A 24,336-nucleotide genomic window follows, 5' to 3' on the forward strand; every position below is an offset into this window, starting at 1 on the left:
CAATTACTTTTTTCTCTGTACTGTAAGGAGCAGTTGAATGAAAATGAGGCAAATCAAACAAAAAGCAGTAAACTGATTATTATTTCTCAATTAATCATCATGACTGTTAATACATTCATACCATCGTGATACAAGCAATCACAGCCTTCATGGAAAAATGTCTTTGGTTGCCTACAGAAACCTGACTGTACCTAAGTGTGCACCTCTTCATTCGAAGCAAATCTACAGCAACAAATGTCTTTTTTTGGGGCTCCAAAAATGTAAAACATGCATGAAGAGAGGTCAGGATTGTATGGGGGACATGCAAGGGTTTCACAGTGAAACTTCAGCAGTGTAGTCTAAACAACCCTGAAAACATGTGGGTGGGCATTTTGTTGGCAACGTGTTTCAATTAAAGTGCAGAAGTTTCGCTGGAAAGATCTTACACATCCTCCACAAAGTTCCTGTCTCTCTCCTTGCAATTTCCATATTTTTGGAGCCTGGAAGGAAGATATTCATGGCTACTAATTTGCTTCAGATGATGAGGTGCATGACCTGTTATGGCACAATGCTGATTCCATTGGCAACTGCAAACATTTTCCCAGGAAGGCATTGAAGGTCTTGTCTCGCAGAGGAATACACACTTTAACAGTTATGTCAATTAATTTTGAAATAATAAACAGTTTGTTTTTTTTCTTCATTTGTATCAGTTTCATTTTACTGTCCCCCCTATACATGTAAACAATAACCGCTTATTCAGTGTAATATTGTGTTTTTGTTACATGTGAGTCTGGAAATGAAAGTAAGGGTGAACATGAATGCCAGCATGGAGACTATGCCAAATAACACAAAGAGGAGTTCAACAAGGTAAATGAATTGTCATCAACAATGCCTCATTCTCTCACTTTACAAGATATTGTGGAAATGTCAGGGATTTAATTCAGGGCATTGATATCTAGTCTGGTGTACAGGAAGGGTGTGTCATCACCTGGTGTCCCTTTACCAAGCAAACACAGGAACTAAAAGTGTCTTCCAACATCCTGACTCAACCAGCATGTAGGTCAAATGCAACTGCACTTTTGGGTATAAGCAAGCTCTGTCAAAAAAATTCATGCTACACTGATAACCTTAAATATTTATCTTGCATTTACTCTGCCATATCATTATTTTTTTTAATATGAGCGATCATGTAATCCAATAAGGTTTGTGCCCATGAAACATTGTGTCCTGAACTTTGCTACACTAGATTTGTTTAAGCTCCTGTCATATAGAATAGCCATTGGGGAAAATATTTTAAGTGATCTGTAACAACTGTATGTTATGTTGCTTTCACATCTGATCATTATGTTAAATGGGTTTATCATAATAATGGTAATGACATTCTGAATTGTAATTAACAGCAGAAACTTTAATATGATTCACAGTTTGTGCACCAAGATTATGTACATACTTTGGGTCCACATTGGCTGTTGCTTCATCCATCACAAGGATTTTGTTCTTTCTTATAATGGCTCTTGCCAAACACACCAATTGTCGTTGTCCCACACTGAAATTTGAGCCCCCCTCGGACATTTTTGAATTTAAGCCAGCTGTCAGGTCCTCAACAGCTTCTTTCAGTTCCACCTGAGGAAAGTTTTAACTTGAGTTAAAATAATATAAATAGTGCCATAAATAATAATTAAATGCAAAAATGTAACCTAACAGATTTGAAAATTTTTGCAAAAGAAAAAGAAGAAGTCCTGTGAAATTTTAAAACTCTTCTGATACATACATTTCTCCATAAAATTTTGGTTGAATTGTCAGATGTTGATAATTTGTCACAATACTTGAATGTCTAGTGTTCTAGCTGTCTTTAGGTGTTCGCTGGCCGAAGTACACTTTGCACTCCTATTTATGACCCTTCTAGTGCATGTATGGTGCACCTAATTGTCACTGTTCATGTACTAATTGATCGCATGCTAAACGTCTGTGCGCTGCACTGCTATAAACGTCTGTGCGCTGCTCCGAGCATCCTCCATGGGGGAAGCTTGGCTCATCAATTTTTAATCAATTCTCTTCACATGAAAAAACTGCATAATGATGCTGGCTGCACAGTACGCAAAGTTTTTCTGTGACAAGGTTCCATGCAGTATCTAACAGGAAACCTCCAACCCGATTGATAAAGGCCCCCATACAGTCTTATTTGCAATATTGATGATATTTGATTTATTTTAAATAATTCATGATACAGTCATTCCAAAAGTTTAGTAAGGGCCACAATTTCTGTTTCACTGTACGTAAATGAATGACTAGTAAAAATGCAGTGTTTAGCAACAGCAGATTTCCTGACCTGGAGGAAGCAAGCTTGCTGCTGGTGTTCCATAATGCATTGCTGAACGTCTCACACTGTGTGCTCTTTATGAGATTTGCCACAATTGCACAGAATCCTATAAACTGCCTTTTGCAGCTCCAAGTCAACTTTCATTGATGCCAGAAGCACAAAGATTTTTGTTGGGAGATGAAAGATCACTTTAACCTTATGTTTTCATAGTACACTATTTTCACAGAAACATTTCCAATATATGGCACGTAAGCTATTATCTTGAAGGCCTCATCCTCTTCCTTGGCCACTGTTTATATATCTGGAGTACTCTGTATATGTTGAGATGAATATCCACTTTCCAGAAACACAGTCTGGGGGCGTTCAAACTGTTCTTGCTGGCTATTGACATTTGAGATGGTTTGGATTCACAGAATCTAGGTCTTCTGGACACCCATTGTGCCAGATGGTGATGACTAGTAGCTTGCAAATACAGGTCTGTATGTTTTAGAACTTCATCATAATGAAACATTGGAAATTTATCAATTAAGATGTTGGTTTCCAATTATGTACTGCATGAAAACCTGTAATAATAGAACTTCGTGATTTAGACATCTGACAGCTTCAGGGTTTTATCATGTGAAAATAAGCAATCCAATATCAATGTCTTGAGATTACACCTCAGAGGGTCTTTGGAGCAATACACAAACCTTCAGCAGAAGTGCATGAGCTCAAACACACCACATGCACAGTGGCAACAGTGAGCATCACACTTGCACCAAGGGGGTCTGAAATAAGGAAGTTATAGTACTTTCACCAATATAGACAAATCTGGCCACAAGAGTCTGCTCTGAAATATCATTGCAGTATGTTATTGACATCTGATTGTTTGATCTATTTTTCACCTTCAGAGTGAAGTATTCACTCTGCAGAAGATTGTGCACTGATATGAAACTTCCTGTCAGAAAACTGTGTGCCAGACCAGTCTCATTTTGTGAGCAATGCTCTCCGAACTGCTCTATGCAACCACGACTCACAATCTGTCTCACAGCTTTACTTGGCAGAGCACTTGCCCATGAGAGGCAAAGGACCCGACTGAGTATGGTCTGCTGTGCAGTTTTAATATGCCAGGAAGTTTCATATTTTCCACCTAACTGATACAAGTAACAAGTAATTCTAATGATTAACAAAGTCACCAATGTTATCAGAAGTAGTGATATGCTTGAGTGACATCAGAGGAGATAGTTAAGCCAGCACGACCTTTTGAACAGAAATCGTGTATGCCAATATATCAATTTTCAGTTTCACATCTTATAGAAACAAATATTTCTTGCTGCTCCCTCTACAAATCATGTTAATTATAATTCAAAAACACATTTCCAAAATATTTCATTTTCTGTCCGAGCACCTATCTAAAGCTTATAGATATCCTATCTACAGAGCACTTCATTTACCTCTTCAAGAGCTTTCCACAATACATGATCAGGATGTTCATCAAATGGGTCCAAGTTTTTACGCATTGTTCCCGAGAAGAGAACTGGTTCTTGAGGAATAATAGAAACTTTGCTACGCAAATCATGCAATCCAATTGTAGCAGTGTCGATCTTATCTATAATAATAGATCCCTCAATATCAGCCAGCCTAAACAGTGATGCTATTAAAGACGACTTTCCTGCTCCAGTGCGGCCCACAATACCCACCTGAAAACATACACAAAATTTGTCAGAAACTTAAATCATCACTTTTCCATTTCAAAACAATTACAGAATATAAAAAGCACAGCTGAAAACTCAGTTGAGAAACTTTAGGCTATAAAAGTCATTCAATCTATTTTTGTCATTTTTTAAAAAGTATTTATTATATCCCTCTGGCAGGTGCATCTTAAATACTTAACTTATTATTTATGAGGCTACCATTCCTGGTACAATATTAAGAAAAGGATTTCATCTTTGCAGAATGGTCTGCCACATTTTATGAATACAGGAAGTAGTTCTTTTTAAACATGTCAAAAAATTTTTGCTTAAAATTTCTAACAGATTTTTTTTTTATTGTAACTTTCATCTCAAGCTCATCAGCAACTTCACTATCAAGTTACAAGATGATTAGTGAAACAGTGTCTCCAAAACCATTCACAGCTGGGAAAAAAATAGACAATATCATGGCCAATGTGGCAGCAAGTAATTTCAATGACAGCCTTAGCAGGTATTATGGAAATTGTGAATGTGCTCAAACTTGAGTCCCACCCAGCCTGTTACAACCTGTGTGCTTTAGCAGACAAAAAGTGCACCGATCAAACAAAGCAGTGGATGACAGAAGTAGCCAAACAGACCCACAGGACCACCATGACCACAAAGAAGATGGTGGAGGGCCTCCTTTTTGATCTGAAAGGATTGTTTTATGGTCCATGGATCATTAGAGGTAGGTTTAATGTAACTACAAAAAACTCTGTCCGAACAGGCCTTGGAAAGCCCAACAGTACTGACCGATAGCTGTCTCATCCTCTGCCAATAGGCATCTCTAGATACGGATACGGAGCAACACGTCATCAGCACACCACTCTCCAGACCGTTGTCAGTTTTCATGACCAGAGCCACTACTTCTCGATCAACTAGCTCCTCAATTTGCCTCACAAGGGCTGAGTGTATCTCATTTGCCAGCAGTGCTCAGCAGATCAGATGGCCACCCATCCAAGTTCTTGCCAAGCACGACAGCACTTAACTTCGGTGATCTTATGGGAACTGGTATTACCATTGCGGCAAGGCTGTTGGGAACTACAAAAAATAAAACTCAAAACTTTGGACATGTTTTTCAGAAAATCATTTTTCAAATTGGCAGGAAAATAACTTCAGAACACTACATACAATTTGGATTGTAATTTGATGCCAACATTCTAAATTGAATTCTCTTGTCAGCATACACAGCCATTTTGCACATCTTCAAAATTCTATTTTCAGTTTGGTATTTTATCTATCCTCAGCAACTCTAACATACATAACGAAGTAATAAGCAACTACTTCCTTAGTGCTCTTCTCCAGAAGAGAGAGATATAACCTTCTGAAGAAGGGCACTAAGTGCATGAAACCAGTAAAGAAATTAAATTTCTTTGGTGCAATCTTTTTTGGTGCACACTGTTGTGTATTTTTTTCCTTTTTTCCTTTGAGGGGGGGGGGGGGCAAAAACTTTACGTTTTGTTCAACACATCACCGTTCTGTTAGAGCTTAATATTTTTCAATCATTGCATGTGTACTATAGAAGATATATTGAAAATGACAAAATCATTTTGTTACAGGTCCAATAGGGGGGCTTCAGGAATTCCAGTTGAAGTGGTCCTTCCACTTTGTGCTGAAGTTACAGGGAGCACCCGATATTATTTTGCTTGAAAAAAAAAAAAAGGAAACCACTTTTTTCATGTACTGAAAGAGGATTACTCCCCCACCCCAAAAAAATCATTAATCTAGAATGTTTAAGGATGCTAATCATTATAATATTATTTCACACTACATAGAAAATGAAAGTAAATGAATAAATGTGAGACTTCTTTTTGCAAAGGGGAAAAAATGATTGAAGTGACTGCTTAGAGTATTTTTACTAACTATAGCACATATGACAGCTAGTTAGTTATTTGCATGTTCCACGAGTCATAACTGTGACAAAGTTCCTAGCATATTAAAACTGTAAGGCAGACTGGGACTTGAACCTGGGAACATTGCCTTTTGCTTGCAAGTGCTCTACTGACTGAGCTGTCCAAGCATGACTCACAACCCATTCTCACAGTGATCAACAATGTAAGCTTTCATGGTTGGTAGTGACATCACCTTAAACTTCTGGGCTATTAAGCCATAGTTGATGTATTGAACTTTCTCCTAAGATTTCCTCTCAAACTGCATGAAACATCTTCAGAGGTTCACCATTTTACCTCAGAACGTGTCCCCCGCACATGGAGAGGAAATGTTAGGAGAAAGTTTTATACATCGACCATGGCCTAATAGCCCAAAAGTTTTAAATGATGCGAACCTCACAGCTTTACCTCCCCCCAATACCCCATATCCTACATCGCAGACTTCACAGAAGTTGTCTTGCATATTTTGCCAGGCTACCACTCCTGAAAGAAAGGATACTGTGGACACACACTCAACCACAGCCTAGTGGATTGTTTCCAGAATGAATTTTCACTCTGAATTTTGGAAGGTAGGAGATAAGAGGCTGGCAGAAATAAATTTGAGAGGATGGGTCTTCAGTTGTGCTTCGATACCTCAGTAAAGCACATTTCTACAAAAGACGAAGTTCCATGGTTCAAGTCCTGGTCACAGTACACAGTTTAAGTCCGCCAAGAAGTTTCAAATCAGTGCACAATCTGCTGATAATTTTGGATAATTATAACCTCCAACTATGATGAACAACAATCTGTTTAAAAAAAGTTTAGTACTATTTCTCAGCAAAAAAATTTGGAATATTTGTTACACAGCTGTTGCAAGGATTGTTTCCCCTTTTTAAATTTATGCACATGAAAAAAAGAGGGTATCTGCTGTTCGTTCAACACACAGTCCTGGAAAGAATGTCAGTTCCATCTGCTTATTTATTACTTTGTACCTTGTCTTTTGCTTGGACGACGAAGTTCAAATTCTTCAGCACTGGAGGCTCATCCTTAGCATACCTCAAATACATGTTCTTGAACACAATCTCTCCATTCTTTGGCCAGTTGGCAGGTGGCTTTTTACCTGAAAACAGATAAGAATCTATAATACTGATTTCTTCAAATAATTTCACAATGATTTTCTGGATAACCCAGCACCACATGAACACAGAAATATGACAGTTATCAGAAATAATATGCACTGTTACCTCTAGCAGCATTACAGAATTTAATAGTAGGTAGTACATGGATAAATATTTGAGTAGGGAACACGTTCATCTGTTCACAGTAAATGTATCAGCTACATCCGTGAAATGTTACTGCTGTTTTTATTGCATGTGCACTAACATCTTGCTCACTTATTGTCATAATCCTCTTTAGTAGTCTCATATGTGATCTTCCTCTCCTCAAGCTACCCCTATCCCTCTCCCTTTTTCCAAATAAATCAATTGGCAAATGACTCCCTCAGATGGATTAAAAATGTAAAGAATGAAGAAGGCAAAAAAAAAATAAATAAAAAAATAACCAATGAGGAAAATGTAGTGTAATGTGTCACTTTGATGAAGTGTTGTGTTGCGCAATGTATACTGGACTGATGAATTGATGAATGATTGTCATCACAATAAGAGTCCTTGTTATTACTTTGTTATTCTAGAGTAGCATACTGTTTAGAAGTTTATAATTGTTTGGATGGACACAAAGTATCTGCAAGTAAGTAGCAGCTTTTCTACACTTCATTATAGTTGCTGGTTTGGCAGTTTATCCCATGCTGCAGTGCCCTAGCTTGGAGATGTGATGTGCACCATGGAACAGTGTCTTCTATGACAATGAGAGAGAGAGACTTCGGAAGAAAATAAGACGGACTATCTGTCAGATCAGAACTGATCTATCACAGATGGTTGTTATACAGCACACATGTAAAGTCAGTACTCATTTATGAATTCACAGTCTTATTAAGTGTTCTCACTGTATTTGAAGCAGCAACATAATCATGTATAATACAAGGCGCTTTGTAGAAAGTTAAAAATGGATGAGTTTTAAGATTCCCGGTGCAGATACAACTGCAGGGAAGTAGTAGTCTGAGACAGAAAGAATTGCCACAGTTATTCTGAACATTAAATAAAGAAGTAGCAGATCAGAATGGAAAAGAATTTAAACACAGACTCACAGAAGGTAACACACTTCAAATACTTATTTTAATATAATTATATCTATCCAAAGTCTGCATCACTAATACTCCTGAATGTGGAAACTGCTCATACATTGAAATTCCAGCACAGGCTGAGATACGCAGGATGACCTCAATGTACAGTGCTCATCTGATGAAACAGTGATAAATGCATATAACATCTTTAACAGTAGGGCACATACATAGTTACAATGCTCTCTACATGGGACGAGTTTCGGATATTTCTGCCAATGCTCAGTTTGCCTCAGTTTTGCAGTTCATGACACAGCTATCGTTAAACATTGTAAGTAAAGAAACAATGTTCACAATGCTTATGTAACATGACATGAACATAAAATAAATGTACTCCGAAAAATGCACATTTTGAGGCATAATTTGTTGGCTTGGCATGGCACGAAAGGGGTGCCACTGATATTGGTATATAACCCCATAAACATCATCATCGTAGATGCTGTAGTTTCCACTTTATGTGTGAGAAGTACTGCTGTCACGGCACGTAACGGAGTCAGCCCGTGAGTTTAAGTAAGTTGGTGGATCAGGCCCACACGTCACCAAAGGCTGCCCTTTCCTGCTTTCAGGCAAAGAAGAGTAAGAAAGAAATATTTCATTTTTAACAGGCTGATTTATTTTTGTCTTTAACCTTTACCAGCCATGAAGAGGTAGAGCATATAATCCTCGACACACATAATATGAGAAAGAAAAATTGGTAAGTGGTTGCCCATAGTTGTCACAAGGACTCTTAACAGTTTTTGTAGTTCAGGTACATTCTTTATACATGCAGCTATGAAGCAATGCTCTTTTACACCACCTGAAATGCTGCATTAATTATTGGACAATTATCAGGCTTATCCTTACAAGATTTTAGGCATAGCTCCATGGGATTTCACAGGTTCCCTTGCAGAAATCAAGATGAAAACGTGGTAGCTTTTGAATAAAAACTTTGTTTTTGGCTTGGGATAAATTGATATTCTTAACCTCCAGACGAAACAAATGGTTAATTTGACAACTTGTCTTGAAGGATGCAAAAGTAGTGTTTTCCATGAAAATTGATGTTGCAAAACTTTCTTTGTATCTTTTTTACACAGTTTCAAATGTGGTACCTCTTTCATGGATTTTGTGAATGTGTGTGAATACTGTATCCAAAATTTACGGATAAAAATATTTGTTACCATCAAAAATTAAATGTTAACAGAATAAATAAACAAAATTATCAAACTGATAGCACTGATTAGTGGATTATTATTCTCTTCAACACTATGGTTGGCATGCAACATGATGGTCTATCAGTAGCCTTCCTTGTAATGTCACAAATATTCCCATCTAGTGGTATGGTTCTCCTTCCTTTACAGCATTCAGAGATTGGTCTCAGGGTCTTCATCTCTTTCTTTTTCGTTCAACTTCTCTTCAATAATATTGGGACACATCTGGAGTAGCACAGAACTTTAGAGATGAATGTATGTCTCCTTTTATTTATTGTTTGTGCAAAGCTTTTCTCTCTATTCTTTCCAAAAGTTCTTGGTCATTGTTGGTCAGTGATATTCTCAGTGCTTGCCATCAGCACTATATTTCCGAAGTTTACAATTTAGTTATTTCCTTTTCCTCATGGACCATGCCTGTGAGCAGTAGCTTACTGCACTACTCAGAGACTTTTCTAAATCACTTCTTTACAAACACAGATGCCAAGTTTTAGTCAAGTTAAAGGGATGTTCCTTGGTGTTGAAAACATACTCCAACGGTTTTCACTTGCAGCACGTCACATGTACATACATGCATCAGATGTGACAGATGCTGCAACTGAAAACAATTATGTAATTCACAGTAATGAATGTTTTTCATGTAGTTCGAAACTGATGAAAAAAAGAACCAAACACATTATAATAGTTTTTGGTTGTTCCATGATGATATGCTTTATTTTGAAACTGTAGAGCTCTGTTTACAGAAAATATTGTACAAATACTGCAATAAGTAGTACCTCACTATCAGCTCAAATATGTCAAAGTACTAAAGACTGCAACATGCTTTCAAATCTGATTTGAATTTCATCTTTAAGTTATTCTTCAGTTTCACATGTCACAAATGAAAGATGTCTGTTATAAGGCAGCCCTCCATTATCATAAACCACAGTGCTCTAAATCACACCATACATGTTATTATATATAAAAACAAAGATGAGGTGACTTACCGAACGAAAGCGCTGGCAGGTCGATAGACACACAAACAAACACAAACATACACACAAAATTCAAGCTTTCGCAACAAACTGTTGCCTCATCACGAAAGAGGGAAGGAGAGGGGAAGACGAAAGGAAGTGGGTTTTAAGGGAGAGGGTAAGGAGTCATTCCAGTCCCAGGAGCGGAAAGACTTACCTTAGGGGGGAAAAAGGACAGGTATACACTTGCACACACGCACATATCCATCCACACATACAGACACAAGCAGAAATATGTCTGCTTGTGTGTGTATGTGTGGATGGATATGTGCGTGTGTGCGAGTGTATACCTGTCCTTTTTTCCCCCTAAGGTAAGTCTTTCCGCTCCCGGGATTGGAATGACTCCTTACCCTCTCCCTTAAAACCCACTTCCTTTCGTCTTCCCCTCTCCTTCCCTCTTTCCTGATGAGGCAACAGTTTGTTGCGAAAGCTTGAATTTTGTGTGTATGTTTGTGTTTGTTTGTGTGTCTATCGACCTGCCAGCGCTTTCGTTCGATAAGTCACCTCATCTTTGTTTTTATATATAATTTTTCCCACGTGGAATGTTTCCTTCTATTATATTGATATCATACATGTAATTATTACAAATGAACTGTATGCTTTAACTTCCTGATCAGTCCATGATAAAGTAGAAAAAAGGCGATCAGGTTGTTGTTGTTTTGTAAAAATGTATAGCGAGGTGCAGTCTTGTCTATAGTAATCCACAAAAATTCAGATTCACTAGTTTTTATACAATTTTTGAAATACATTTCATGTCCACCTTTTCCTTGCATACTTTGAAAATTTACATTAAATTTGTAATAGTACTTCTTTAAACAAAATCACAACTTTTTCAGTGATCACTCACCAGCAACAATGGACTAAGTACGTTACAGTGAGATTCTACTGAATATAACACGCACCTTGTTCCGACTCCAGTGAAGGTTCCTTTTCCAGAGTAGTGTACTCCAAAACACGTTCCACTGAAGTCATTTGGTTTTCTAGTTCAGCTGACTGCCTCATGCCCCACTGAAACATTCCAGTCAGCCCAATTGATTGTGTGATGGCAAGGCCAACATTTCCTCCAAACCGTTCTGTTAACGAAATGACAAAGAAAACAGAATCAAAGATCTGAAGTTCTGTTCATTAACTCTTATGAAGTGAAAACTGGCCAAGATGGCAGAGCTCATGCAGGATCAAGAGTTATTTTCCAAATTATAGAAAGCAAATAAAAATACTAGAAACAATGCTTTGTCACCTCCTCCAATTACCAGGAAACTGAGTGTGACCAGTGCTATGTATACCAAACACACTACATCCAGCCAAAACCCAAATGCTCGACTTGAAGCAATGAAAATGAACCATGCTGAGGAATGTAAATCCTGAAAGGAAAACATTCAAATAAGAAAATATGTTTCATAATGTTTTCATTTACAGTAAATCACACTAATTTTGAGAAGTTTATTTTCACCTGATGATTGTCAAATTCCTTCTCCAGCACTTCTTGAGCTCCAAAGGCTCTTATTGTTGTCAGACCCTGAAGTGAGGCATTCAAGTGAGCAAAAACTGGACTTCTAGCTGGAAAAGGGCAAAGATACACATAAATTTTCTTTTTTAGCACTAGAATGAGTCATGAGTTAAACACTGACAAAGAAATTATTGTTTCTGGATGGTTAAGCAGACATTATTCAGCTCAAAAACCTTGCCCTTCAGTGTTAGAGGACTTACTTGTAATATGGGATTCATAACAGCATAGAATTATTTATTCAAACACTGCAGGAATTGTTGTGAAACTTTAAACAACACTGTGTGTTTACATGCTTAGCTGGTATCTTTTCTTTTCCTCACTTTTTTTCCCTGCCATATACCATCCTATGTAGGATGTCACATGGTTAGTTCAAGTCTTTGGCAGCATCATTTCAGGGACTGAATGTGAATTTTGCAGTTATACTTAAGGTAGTGTAGTAAAAGGATGTCACTGATGTGAGCTCATGTTGTGCAATTTGGCATACAGGAGATGCACAGCATGAGAATAGTAAGTATTACATAGTGATTTGTTTTCCAGTGGAGATTTACTTTTACCCTGATGAGATCTGTTGAAAGTGTGAAGTATCTTGAGTAATTTTGGAAAGGTGAGTCTTATTAAATTTATTTAAAATGTCATTGACACACTTTCATACAGTGGTAACAAACTTTATTTTTTAGCATGATTTTGAAAACTTACAAAAGAACTTTGTGGCTGCAAAAAATGTATGGTACCAAATTTTGTTTTAGTTCATCTGAATGAACTGCTAAATTCATAACTCTAGTAATGAATCAATTTGTGTGAAAATTGACATTGTGATTTCCAAACAAAGTGTATATACCTTACACATTTTTGAAAGTAGTAACTTCCAAAATTCCTCATTTCAAATCTTCCAATAATGAAGTACTTTCCTTGGGATTTAACCATGATAATATTTGTTTATGGCACAAGTAACACTGTTAGAAGTAATTCTAAGGAAGTTATTAATTTGTTATTATTTTGACAGTTACTTGTGCAATTCGTAATTTGACAAACCCTAGTAGCCATTTGTCAGCGGAGTTACAAACTGAGAATGACTACTCATATTAGAATCAACATTTTTTCTTCTGATACTAACATAGACAGAAATAAGAATAAGCCATTTATAGCCCCAAGTCCAGAAACATATCAATGGAGTATTTACTTTAAAAATGAGACATTTCATTACTCACTTATCCCTTCCAGTCTTTTGACACTCCGAGATGTGGACAGATAGAACAGGCGAAGTATATAGAATACAATCCCAATAACAGCAGTAGGTATCAGAAGTGAAACGTTAACAACTGCCACAACCACAATGATACCAAGAAGTGCTAGGCCAATCTGAAATAAAATTATAAAAAATGAAACAGTGGTACACATTGCTTTTCCACACCAATAGGAGGAACAGCAGCACTCTTATCAAAACAGCACAGACAAAAAAGGTTGAAACTGGTTACTTACTATAGAATGAAACAATGAAAAGAGGTATGGTAATAAGATTTGTCAGCCATTTTCTGATGCCCTGCTCTAACAATCATAGTCAACAATGTTTTTATCATAAATACATTTTTTGGTGAGCTATACAGAGGAATGGAGCATCTGATCCAATGAGAGTGAGAAAATTTCAGAAAGTTAATTTTTCTGGGATGAAGGCACTATTCATGCTACAAAAACCTTTTTCATGTATCACATGTCAGTGCATTATCCATGCAATCTCTAATTCACAACTGCAATGAATCAGGAGCTCTTTATTTCTAACTGAAGCATGACACTAAATTTTTGCTTATCAATGGAGTCATGTATACATTAAATTCAGTGTCGGTTTCCACAATTTCCTCCTTTTGCTACCCCTTACTCCCAAGTGTGTTCTGACTTGCCTGTGCATCTGGTTTCTAAGTATATTTTGAGATACACAAGAGACAGGTTGCTCAGTATCTGATTTTATTAAATCAAATTGTGTGATGGTTGCTGTATCTCCAGCAAGCTATGTCTTGATTTGTTGTATTTGGTTTATTCCCCTGCTTTCAGTGATTTATCAGCAATGCAAGTAATCTGATACTTTGGTCTGAAGCCACTCCAGCTCCATTTCTCACAGCAGCCCAATTTGAAACTGTTCATACCATATCTTTGTCCTTCAACTGAAAATTACACAATATCATCATGCTCAAGATATTCATCTTGATATTTCACATAACCCTGGATTTAATATACAGTTCTAAATAAAAATCTATCAGACAAGCTTTTTCTTCCTAACATATTGCCATTACACTGGACAAAACTGTTGTCTTCAAAGGCAGTAATAAATTTTCATATGGCCTTCCTAGTATTATAGGGACCAAAACATAAGGTTTTTGTACATTAAATTCACTAATCAGTCATGTAATCATCCTCATTATCAACAAATTTTCAGTGCTAGATTTATAAAAATCAACTGGTTTTTGAACAAAATATAAAATGCAGTAAATGAAGCAAGCATAGGGGAATACGAACAACTAAAATATTATATTGATGTGAAGAGCAAAACGGCAAAGCAGGAATGGCTAGATGAGAATTGAACAGCTGTAGTAACAGGAAGATGAGACACCTCCTTTAGAAAAACTAATGAGACCTTTGCAGAAACGGGAAGTACTTGTATGGATCTTAATAGCTCTGATGGAAAGCCCATACAAAGTAAATAATGGAAGGCTGAAAAGTGGACTGTCATTTAAACGATGTATAGATGGGAAACAAACCTGAACACAACATTATTGGAGGAGGAGAGGAAGTAAACTAAAGTTAGTAGGAGGGTTGTAGTACTGCAAAAAGAATTTATCAGAGCTTTACATGACCAAATTCAAAACAAGTCTCCTATAATACACAATGGTTTAGAGGAAATCCAAGGGATTAATACAGTAAGCAGGTGAAAATAGATTTACGTTGCAGGAGTTATGCAGAGATGAAGACACTTGCACAGGATAGACTAGCAATGAGAGCTGCATCAAACCAGACTTCAACCTAAGACCATAACAAAACCCAAGTTTGTTGTACCTTCTACTTTTTTAATGCAGACTGAGTACAGTTCTCTGAGCCATCATACAAAAACATAAAATACTGCACCTGTAGTGTATCAATCATTGCTTGTGGCAGCATTTCATCAATACAGCCCATGTCCTTTGAAAATCTGTTCAATATTCGACCTGCAATAAAAGAACATCTAGAAAATTTTGTGGAATCTCGTAATTTTATAATCATAAAGCAATGAAACAATGTCTTACCAGATGTATTTGTGTTGAAGAAGTACATTCTTGCTCTGGTAATGCATTCAAACATACGGTCATGCAAATTCATAGATGCTCGCATGCATACCATAAAGAAAAGAAATGAACGTGTCAAGGATACAATTATCACTGCAACAGATACAGCGGTAAAAACATAGATGCACATCTCCCTGCTCATAAGGGTACTGTCAGCAGGTATTTCCATGCTATCTTCACTGACAGAAGAATTAGTAATGTTGTTCTGCATACGGAGCTCCTCGACATTTGTCCTACAAAAACAGAAAAGTTACCAATAATATTAAGAAAAACTTCATATATCTAATTCTGCTGCTGCTGCTTACTTGTTAAAGCTTTTATATGATTAAATGCATTTCAGAACATTGATGGAAACTGATTTTGTGGTAATAAATGGCTATTTATGTCAAGTCTGATCCAGTAACTAATGAGAACCAACTACATGTATAAAAGGTAAGAAAGAAAAAGGCAAAAGTTTTCTTATGTATAAAATAAGAGGAGGAGGAGGAAGTTAGTTTTTAACCAGGATATATACACAGACAAGGAAAAAAGAAATAGCCAAGCTTTCCTAGTTAAAAATACACTTTTTTTCCAGGTGACAAGACACTTTTCACATGTTAAGTGACAGTATGCTTTCCCTCACAGCTGTAAAACTGATCAGTCCTCTGAATGGTAATGGTTTTATACAACGGCATAGATCTTCAAGACACTTCAAGGAAAAAAGAAAAAACAATGTGTTTTGGAAAGATCTTTGATGCATAACAGCACGCACACTACATGTTTTCTTATTATAAAAGTATAAATATGTATTCCACCAAATACAGAACATTAGTTTCTGAAGCACTGAAATCGATACTGTGATGCACTTTTGTCAGCCAATCATAGCTCATGTCACACAGTCTCGCCAGCCAACGTCAGCAGATATTCAGAGCACAGGACACGTGATGTATTCAGCCAATAGCAACATCACTGTTAAGTAGTTCAATACACAAACAGGAAAAGTTAATGGTTTAAATTAATATACATATAGTATGGCGACAAGCAAAGACAAGTTTTCACATGTAACATTGGTCCTTTTTGGGATACGTTACCCTTCAACATATATCAAACTCAAATGTGCCAGTAAAATTTTAAATAATGTCAAACATGGCTTCTCTTCTGGGCCTGAAATTTGTCGAGGTGGTTGGTTCTCAAAGTGTTAAGTTGTGAATGAGAATCAGATGCTCTGTGATTTTAGAAATTCATCATCATACATTCACAAATGTAACATAATTCCTCTTGCCTAAAAGGAAATTTTTCCAAGTAACCCTTCTCAAACCACCATTTGCAGTATTTCCCCGCGATCTGTTAGAAACAGGTTCATTTGTGCAGTTTGCAAAAAGCATACAAAACACGCTTTACTGCATATGTGGAGCTTCGATGACAAAGGGAGCCCTTGCTTCGCTCATATGTCTTTCCTCTCATTTCTGTTTGTAACTTCATGCACAAAGGTGCATCACGTGACCATGTGCAGCACCGCGGCATGTTGTTCAGAGAGGACATACGGAGTCACTGTACTTAGGTGAATTGTTTTATCATATCCTAAGCAGATAAGGAATGCAAAATAACAAAGCAGTCCTTGGCACAACAGTCATTTCAAAACTAGACACCACAATACACAGAACCCTTGTATTCTGCTTCATACTCTCAAATACTGTTACCTAGCATTTCCAATCAGGATTTCATCCACACATCACTGCAAAAAGCTGCTAAGAAGGCATACAAAATTCCTGGGGGGAGGGGCGGGGGGGGGGGGGGGGGGGAGGAGCAGTTGCCTGTATACACCAGAATGAAGGACAATAAGTTTCTCATGACTTTTCAAATGGTACAAAAAAATTAACAAGGTTGTATGTGAAGCCAAGAAACTGTATAACTAGCAGATTATTCTACCCCAGGAGCAAACACAAAGCCTTGTGGGGAACTACAATGGTAAAACACAGAATGCTTCTAATCTATGATTTATCAAAGAGCGGTATTCTGTAAATTTAAGATGTAAACAACACAAATTAAGAAACATCATCAAGCCTAGAGGAGGTACCAGGCAAGTGCTGAAATATGACTTGTGATTGAAATACACTGGGTTTAATGGAAGGCAGATTTGTAAAATTCTGCTAAAGCTGTCAATACATTTGAAATAAAACATTTTATTCAATACTATTGGCCACATATGCCAGTTTAATCGTCTTCAAGTGAAAATTTACCATATTTATTCGAATCTAAGCCGCACTTTTTTCCCGGTTTTTGTAATCCAAAAAACTGGCTGCGGCTTAGAATCGAGTGCAAAGTAAGCGGAAATTCTGAAAAATATTGGTAGGTGCAGCCACAACTAACTTCTGCGTCAAATATATGTAGTGCTACACAGGCACGCTTTGTAGGCACAAATCTCTGCATCAGTAAATAAATTTAAAAAAAATAAAAAAACGGTGGAAGACGAGCTTTTTTTTCTCCGCCCCGAGTTTCGACCACTGCATTTTCATTTTCATACATTATCAAACAAAATAAATACAAATTCCGTATTGTTCATGTCCGAATGTAGCAGCATTTCAATGTACTACGAAATTCCAATTGGCAAGACTGTTTGGGATGTTTGTCAATATGGCCAACTCTACGTTCTGAATTTTTTCCTACCTGTGAGAAGAGATGGTTGCTAATAGGAACTTCCGTGAATTGTGAATCACATGCAGTATTCTCTTCACCATAAGAATAATACGAATATAAACATTTTGCCACATATTCTTTCGTGTTTGCTGCTATCTCATTTAAATCCTGTCTGCCTAATAAACTACGAAACTAGAGTGAGACAACAGCAAACGCGAAAGAATATACATATCATGTCATGAAACTCATATTATTCTTATGCCTAATAGTTATACAGTCAGAAATGAAGCACGGCAATTGACTAGACTTTAAATCTAAGATGACTAATTTCTGTGCAGAATGTAATGTACTAAAGAGGCATTTGCAAAGATTTTCAAACGGACAAAAATTTTCGCTAAGCTCTCGTTCAAAACATCTTCTATCATATGCAGTCTATTATTTGGTTCTTGTTGATCATTATCACAGAAGGCAGTCTCGTTCTTGTTGTAAGCGGCTGTAGCGTGCGCAAAAGCAAGCCATGCCGCGAGCGGCGACAGGCCGTAAACACTAATTATCAGAATGCGACAAACAATGCATGACACAGTACAGTAATGCATTTTCAGCTTAGAGTGGCGTAAACACCTATAACAAAGAGAACGGCACTTATCAGATCAAAGAACAATAAGCAATCAATTCAAACCAGACGAAGCACGTGAAAAAGGAAGGGTACCCGTATAAATACGGACGGAGCGCCTGATGCAAAGCAATGGATACCTGGTAAAGCTTAACTGCTAAGCTTACGACTCGAACCAAACTACTATAACTGTATTGTCATTCATTCGACCTAATTTGTCTCTCATATTACAATGTACCAACTTTGTTTCGATTTGGAGGTGCGGCCTAAAAGTTCTCTCCCCCCTTGAATTTCGAGTCTCAAATTTCAGGTGCGGCTTAGATTCGGGAAAACTTTTTTTCCTTGATTTCAAGTCTCATTTTTCAGGTGCGGCTTAGATTCAAGTGCGGCTTAGATTCGAGTAAATACGGTACATATATTCGTATGTATAACAGCTCTTTTCTTATGTCATAAAAGAAACAGGACATCAGAATACTCCAAGAGAATCAGAATTTAGTAAACTATCCTAACATGCATAATTTGGCTTTAAGTGCACATTCGTATGTCCAGATTCACATTGGAGTAGGCTCCTATCTTGTGTTAAGCTTTTCAGTAAGCTTTTCGAGACGTCAATTTTCTTAAAGCACCAATACTGTATTATCTCATGTTTGGTTCTTTATTGTGTCATTATGTCATACAGACCAGAAGATGAAAACGTGCACTTTAAATTCAATGAATAGTTGAAACTAGCCAATAGTGCAGAATGAAACACTTCATTCCAAATAAATTGGTAGCCTCTGCAGAAAAATTAAAGGCCAAATTTCTTTAGCAAACCAACAAAAAAAACTTCATTGTTCTGGAAGGTGGCTAATGCTTCATTGCCAGTAATGTGGAAATAAAATCATAATACTGAAACTAACACCACATTTTAGTCTTCGCCCTTTTTCTGCTTTTTAGGTGCTGAAACAGGCAACTTCAAAAGACAGGTATCATCATTATTGGTCAACCATAAAAGATAAAGATCTGTTTTTCTTAACTTGTCTTTAGATCTCTTTGAGTTCTACAATCTGGTACTACATAACCTGGTGTAGCTCTTATGCATTATGTAGCATATATCAGGAGAGAGAACTGATGGAAAACATTTTTACTTACTTTAGCAGAGGAAATTTAAATGGCTGAACTGACTTTCATGGAACATAGCTAAGAACCACCCTGACTAAACAAGCTTTCAAATAAACAAAACTGCCTTAAAATTGGACCTACTGTTTGTGAGTGAGCCATGGTAGCTTTAATTTTGGCAGCATGGCACTCCCCTGGCGCCACTAACTACATGGGTTGCCGATATCAATCTGATCGTGTGTCTGGAGCTACGGTCTGTTGAGGTGTGTGTGTGTGTGTGTGTGTGTGTGTGTGTGTGTGTGTGTTGGGTTGGCGGATCCTGATATGGACATTTCAGTGGAGGTCACATGGCTGAGAAGGTGTTGCTTTTGGGGACTCCACCAGTCTGGTACAGGTCTCAAGAAGCCACAAGTGATTAAATCAGTCAGAGGCAAGCCTCGTCAGCTCACTTCAGGATTCACAGTAAGAAGCTGCAGGACGTCACGTGCAATCTGGTCGGCAAGTTCCCAGCCTACTCTGCAAGCTTAAATTTTACAGCACCTCTAAGACTGCCTGTACAGATTGGAGGCAATAAAACCACAGCTTGGAATCCTGGAAGTCATGGCGCCTCCTCCCCTGATGCAGTTAAGTGCTTTTTTTTTTGCACTTGTTACTGTAAGGCCACAGACAGTACAGAACTAAGATTAACGACATGGAACATACCAAGGAATAAACAACATGTAGAAATCAGCAGCACATATAGAAAACACAGTGCATCTGGTAGCTGATGTGAAAGCTTGACATCTGCAATCATTTGATACTATTCACGTGTGACACTACCATGCCAGAAACACAAACATCACTTGTTGACACAAATCTTGATTGATGACTGCAATGTGCATAGTAGACACTACGTATTCAACCTGTGTTAGTTGTGAGTACAGTTACTGAAGCCTGCGATGCCTGAAAAAAGAAGTATCTGGAGTTGTTTACCAAGTAGCGAATTTCAGATAGTTGCTGCTGTTGATGATGATTATGATGAAGTATGTTTCCTTCCTTATGTACATTGTTTACATTTACTGTACTAATTCTAAGGAATGAATTATTACTTGGAGGTAAAGTACGTATTGTTAGCAAAAAAATTTTATCAGCAAATAAATATACCCTGCATCAGTAGTCAGCACATCCAATTTTAACAGGTTTCTACAATATACTCTGAACTTCATATTACAGCCTCTTCAACTCTAAAACATTTGGCCTGGTTTGAGAGAGAGAGAGAGAGAGAGAGAGAGAGAGAGAGAGAGAGAGAGAGAGAGAGAGAGAGAGAGAGCAGGTCGGTAAGTTACAACCATATGATGACATTAAAAATTATTCTATTATGCCAGTAATTTTATGAAAATTATTTTTGACATAATTTATCACTACAAACAACACTTCTGTTTGTCAGTAGAACCAGGAGGAGGCCACTGTAACTGTGGCCGAAATGCTTGTTTCCCCAGCACAGTTTTTTTTACGTTATGACATGGTAAAATACCCAAAACACTTTTATGTCAACAGACTCTGGCCACAGAAGCCTGCTAAACTGTAAATTTATTTAGGAGCTTCAGAAATTTTGCAGTATACTACTCCAAATTTATTACCAAACGTTAATCAATGAAGTCAATTTTGACAGACTCTAGATTGTGTAAGTACTCCTTTTATGCAAATTATGACAGGAAACCACCTGCAAGTTTTGAACTGCATATAGTGAATCCTTTGAAAGCACAATGCAATTAATTTGCAACAAACCCATTTAATGATCCCCATGAAAATTTCATTAGTAGCCCTTTTTAAATCACATTTGACATTTTGTTTATCATAATATCTGTACCATCTGGAAAATTCTGGTACTTTTCTAAAAATTATAAAAAGTCTCATTAAAAACAAAATATGTTATACAATCATTATTCTGTTTCAGCAAATTTACGGGCAGCCTTTTTCTCACAACAAGTCTCCAATAATGTTCACTCAGCCCTGTGTTAAAATAAGTCTGCTAGACCTATATCAGGAAGTTGCTCCATTGTTCACATACCAAATGGTAGTGATGCTTCTTAGCAATTTTCTGCAAATTGTATCATCAGGAAATTAAAGACAACTTAAGACTTAATACAAAAGTTGCATATGAGGCTTGTCCAAAAGACTTTTCACCAGTCTGGCGTCCTAGGCAATTTAAATAAATCGTCCTGAAGAACCAAGTACTATACATCCACAGTGCAAACTTGAGCAGAAGGCTCTATAACACAATAACTGCAACAAAACGTCTGCTATAATCAGTTATCTCAATTCTGTGGAAGTTCCATCAGGAATAAAACACGTAACTGCCTCTTAATAAAAGAAAGTTATGATGTAGGAAAGAACTGACAGGTTAAGAAGCAAATTTCTTGTTTTTCTCTTAAAATCTATAATTTGTTGTAATATGTTTCCCCAACAATTACTCCAAACACTACAGCACTAAAACAATTTATCACAGTAGACATCTTTGCTCAGTTTCATATTCACTCCTGTATCGAATTCCTTCTTATCTTTCTGCTTCGCCCAAGCTCATGGTGGATGCATCAAGTAAATTTACATATGATCAATTTTCTTCTTGTGAATCCACAAATGAGAAAACCAACTGCTCACTTGTACTGTTGTGCTGAGGGGGAAACACAATACATAAAGCTTAGTGTACAGTGTCAATTAAATTGTGAAAGCTACACATTCACCAAAGACTTCAGAGAAGATAACAAAGAAACAGTCTCTCCCTACAGATTACACACACAATGAATTGGTGCATATGGCAACATTTAGCCAAAATAATTCAATAATACGGTTTCTGTAACTTCATAAATGATTTTTCCTTCCTTTTACATAACACAAAATTAAATAATGACAATATTATGAAAAGGATAGATTGCTGCTCACCTTATAGAGGATATGTTGAATCATGGGCAGGCACACTAAAAAGACTGCCAAACATGTGGCTTTCAAACAAAATGCCTTGTTCTAAACTGGTGATGGGGGTCAAACTGTGAGCATCTGCAGTTGATGTGGGTAAGGAGGAGGCTTCCCACCCCCACCTCCTTTCTTACCCCTCACTACCCAGATTGCTTCTCCTATCATGCAGGGCTACTCACAGCGTGGCTACTGTAGCCAAAGACAGTGGTCCCTTGCGTGCGTGATGTTTTTTCCTACTTTAGAAGAAGGCATTTTTGGCCAAAAGCTCACATCTTTAGCAGTCTTTTCAGTGAGCCTGTCTGCAACTCAACATATACTCTTATGGCGAGTAGCAATCTGTCGTTTTTCATAATCTTGTCATTTTTCTTTCCATTATTTTGCAAATAATTTTAATAATATTTTTGTATTAAAATTTCAGTTGACTTTCATTGCTTGTACAATGTTGTTCCCATGTAAAGGCACTTACATAGCTACTACAACAAAAGCCCTTTGTTGTGTTCATGGGTCATTTCTATTACATTACATATTTCAAATGAAACCAGAAAACAACAGATACTTCTCAGTTACATCCTCCAACATACATAAAGTAGCACAGTAAATGGAAAATAGCAAGTGAAATATTTACCAGTATGTAAGCCAATAATCTGCACCACTGGCTGCAAATTGTGCCAAGAAGAACATGAAAAAACATTGTGAAGATGACACAGCAGTTGCCACCAGCACTGAAATATCCTTTGTAAACATGGCCTCCAACACGACCTGAAGTTCTCATTTCTGCCACTTCTACTGGCTCCTGTTGCTTAGTTTCATCAACTGAGTTCACACTCTGAAGGAGAAAAGAATCTTTGTTTCAGAAAATTAGGTTAACTGTGATAATCTGTACCTGTGAATATATATGAATGACTTTCAAGATGTAAAAATAAATTTGAATGAAACAGTGAACCTTTTTACTTAAAACTTCAAAAATCACCTACTCTCTGATAAAAGATATTTTCAGTAACTTATCTGGTTTGACTAAGACATCTGTCTTGAGCTTTTGTAAAGTTCAGAGTATCTTCGGACAAGTTTTTAGACAATTGATATTAATTTTAAAATCTAGATTCAACAACAACCCATACAAACCCCAAGAGATAGACGAGCAATACTCTTGAGAGATGAAATGTCATCAGATAACTGGTCTTCTTCAGGTTCATTCTCTGTTTCTTTCAGCAGAGAAGCAAAATCCAGGCCACTGGCTTGAAGTTCACTGTATGTACCCATTGCCTCTATTTGACCCTGTAATTCAAATGAAGTCATTATGTACAGTGTAGGATTCGGGAAGAGGGAGGGGGGGGGGGGGGGGGGGTAAAAGAGGAAACAGGTACACACGTATTTACGTCATGAAGTATACACAATGAAATTGTAAGCAGTAAACATAACATCTGGCATAACTATTTTTCTAACTCTACTGTTTGGTTAGAAGTTTACTAGAAACTGTCATCATATAGCAAGTATAATGATTAAATTTATCTCTGCTGACAGCACATTACACCATGTCATTCCAAACAGCATGCACCAGGAAGGTCTAGTCAGAAAATTTAGTTGAAACTAATTTACAATCAAATTTTAAGAGGAGGAGTACACTAAAACATACAAGTAAGAAGTTTTACTACTTTGTAGAATGTGAGAGGCGACTTCATTAGGCACAAAGAAAGTTAAATGCTCACAGCAAGTTCACATGATTTTAGTGACTTTGTCAGTCTTTAAAGATGAAATGCATCCAGGTGAATTATGTAATGCCCAGCTGGATATGATATATGGATATTAACAGTATACTGCCAGGAATAGATAATATTAACGGATAAACATGGCACAGATGTCAGGCGACAAGTCATAAACCAAGGATGGAGACTGAAAACATCCTAGAAGGGGAAGAACCAAAAAGGAG

At 37.1% G+C, this 24,336-nt stretch overlaps 1 pseudogene; it reads right to left on the reverse strand.

Moving 5' to 3' along the window:
- LOC124777776 overlaps positions 1–24,336 on the reverse strand; it is a 273,797-nt pseudogene that overhangs the window by 11,078 nt on the left and 238,383 nt on the right.

This window comes from Schistocerca piceifrons, chromosome 2, assembly GCF_021461385.2.
Source record: "Schistocerca piceifrons isolate TAMUIC-IGC-003096 chromosome 2, iqSchPice1.1, whole genome shotgun sequence".
In the NCBI taxonomy this organism is placed as follows: Eukaryota; Metazoa; Arthropoda; class Insecta; order Orthoptera; family Acrididae; genus Schistocerca; species Schistocerca piceifrons.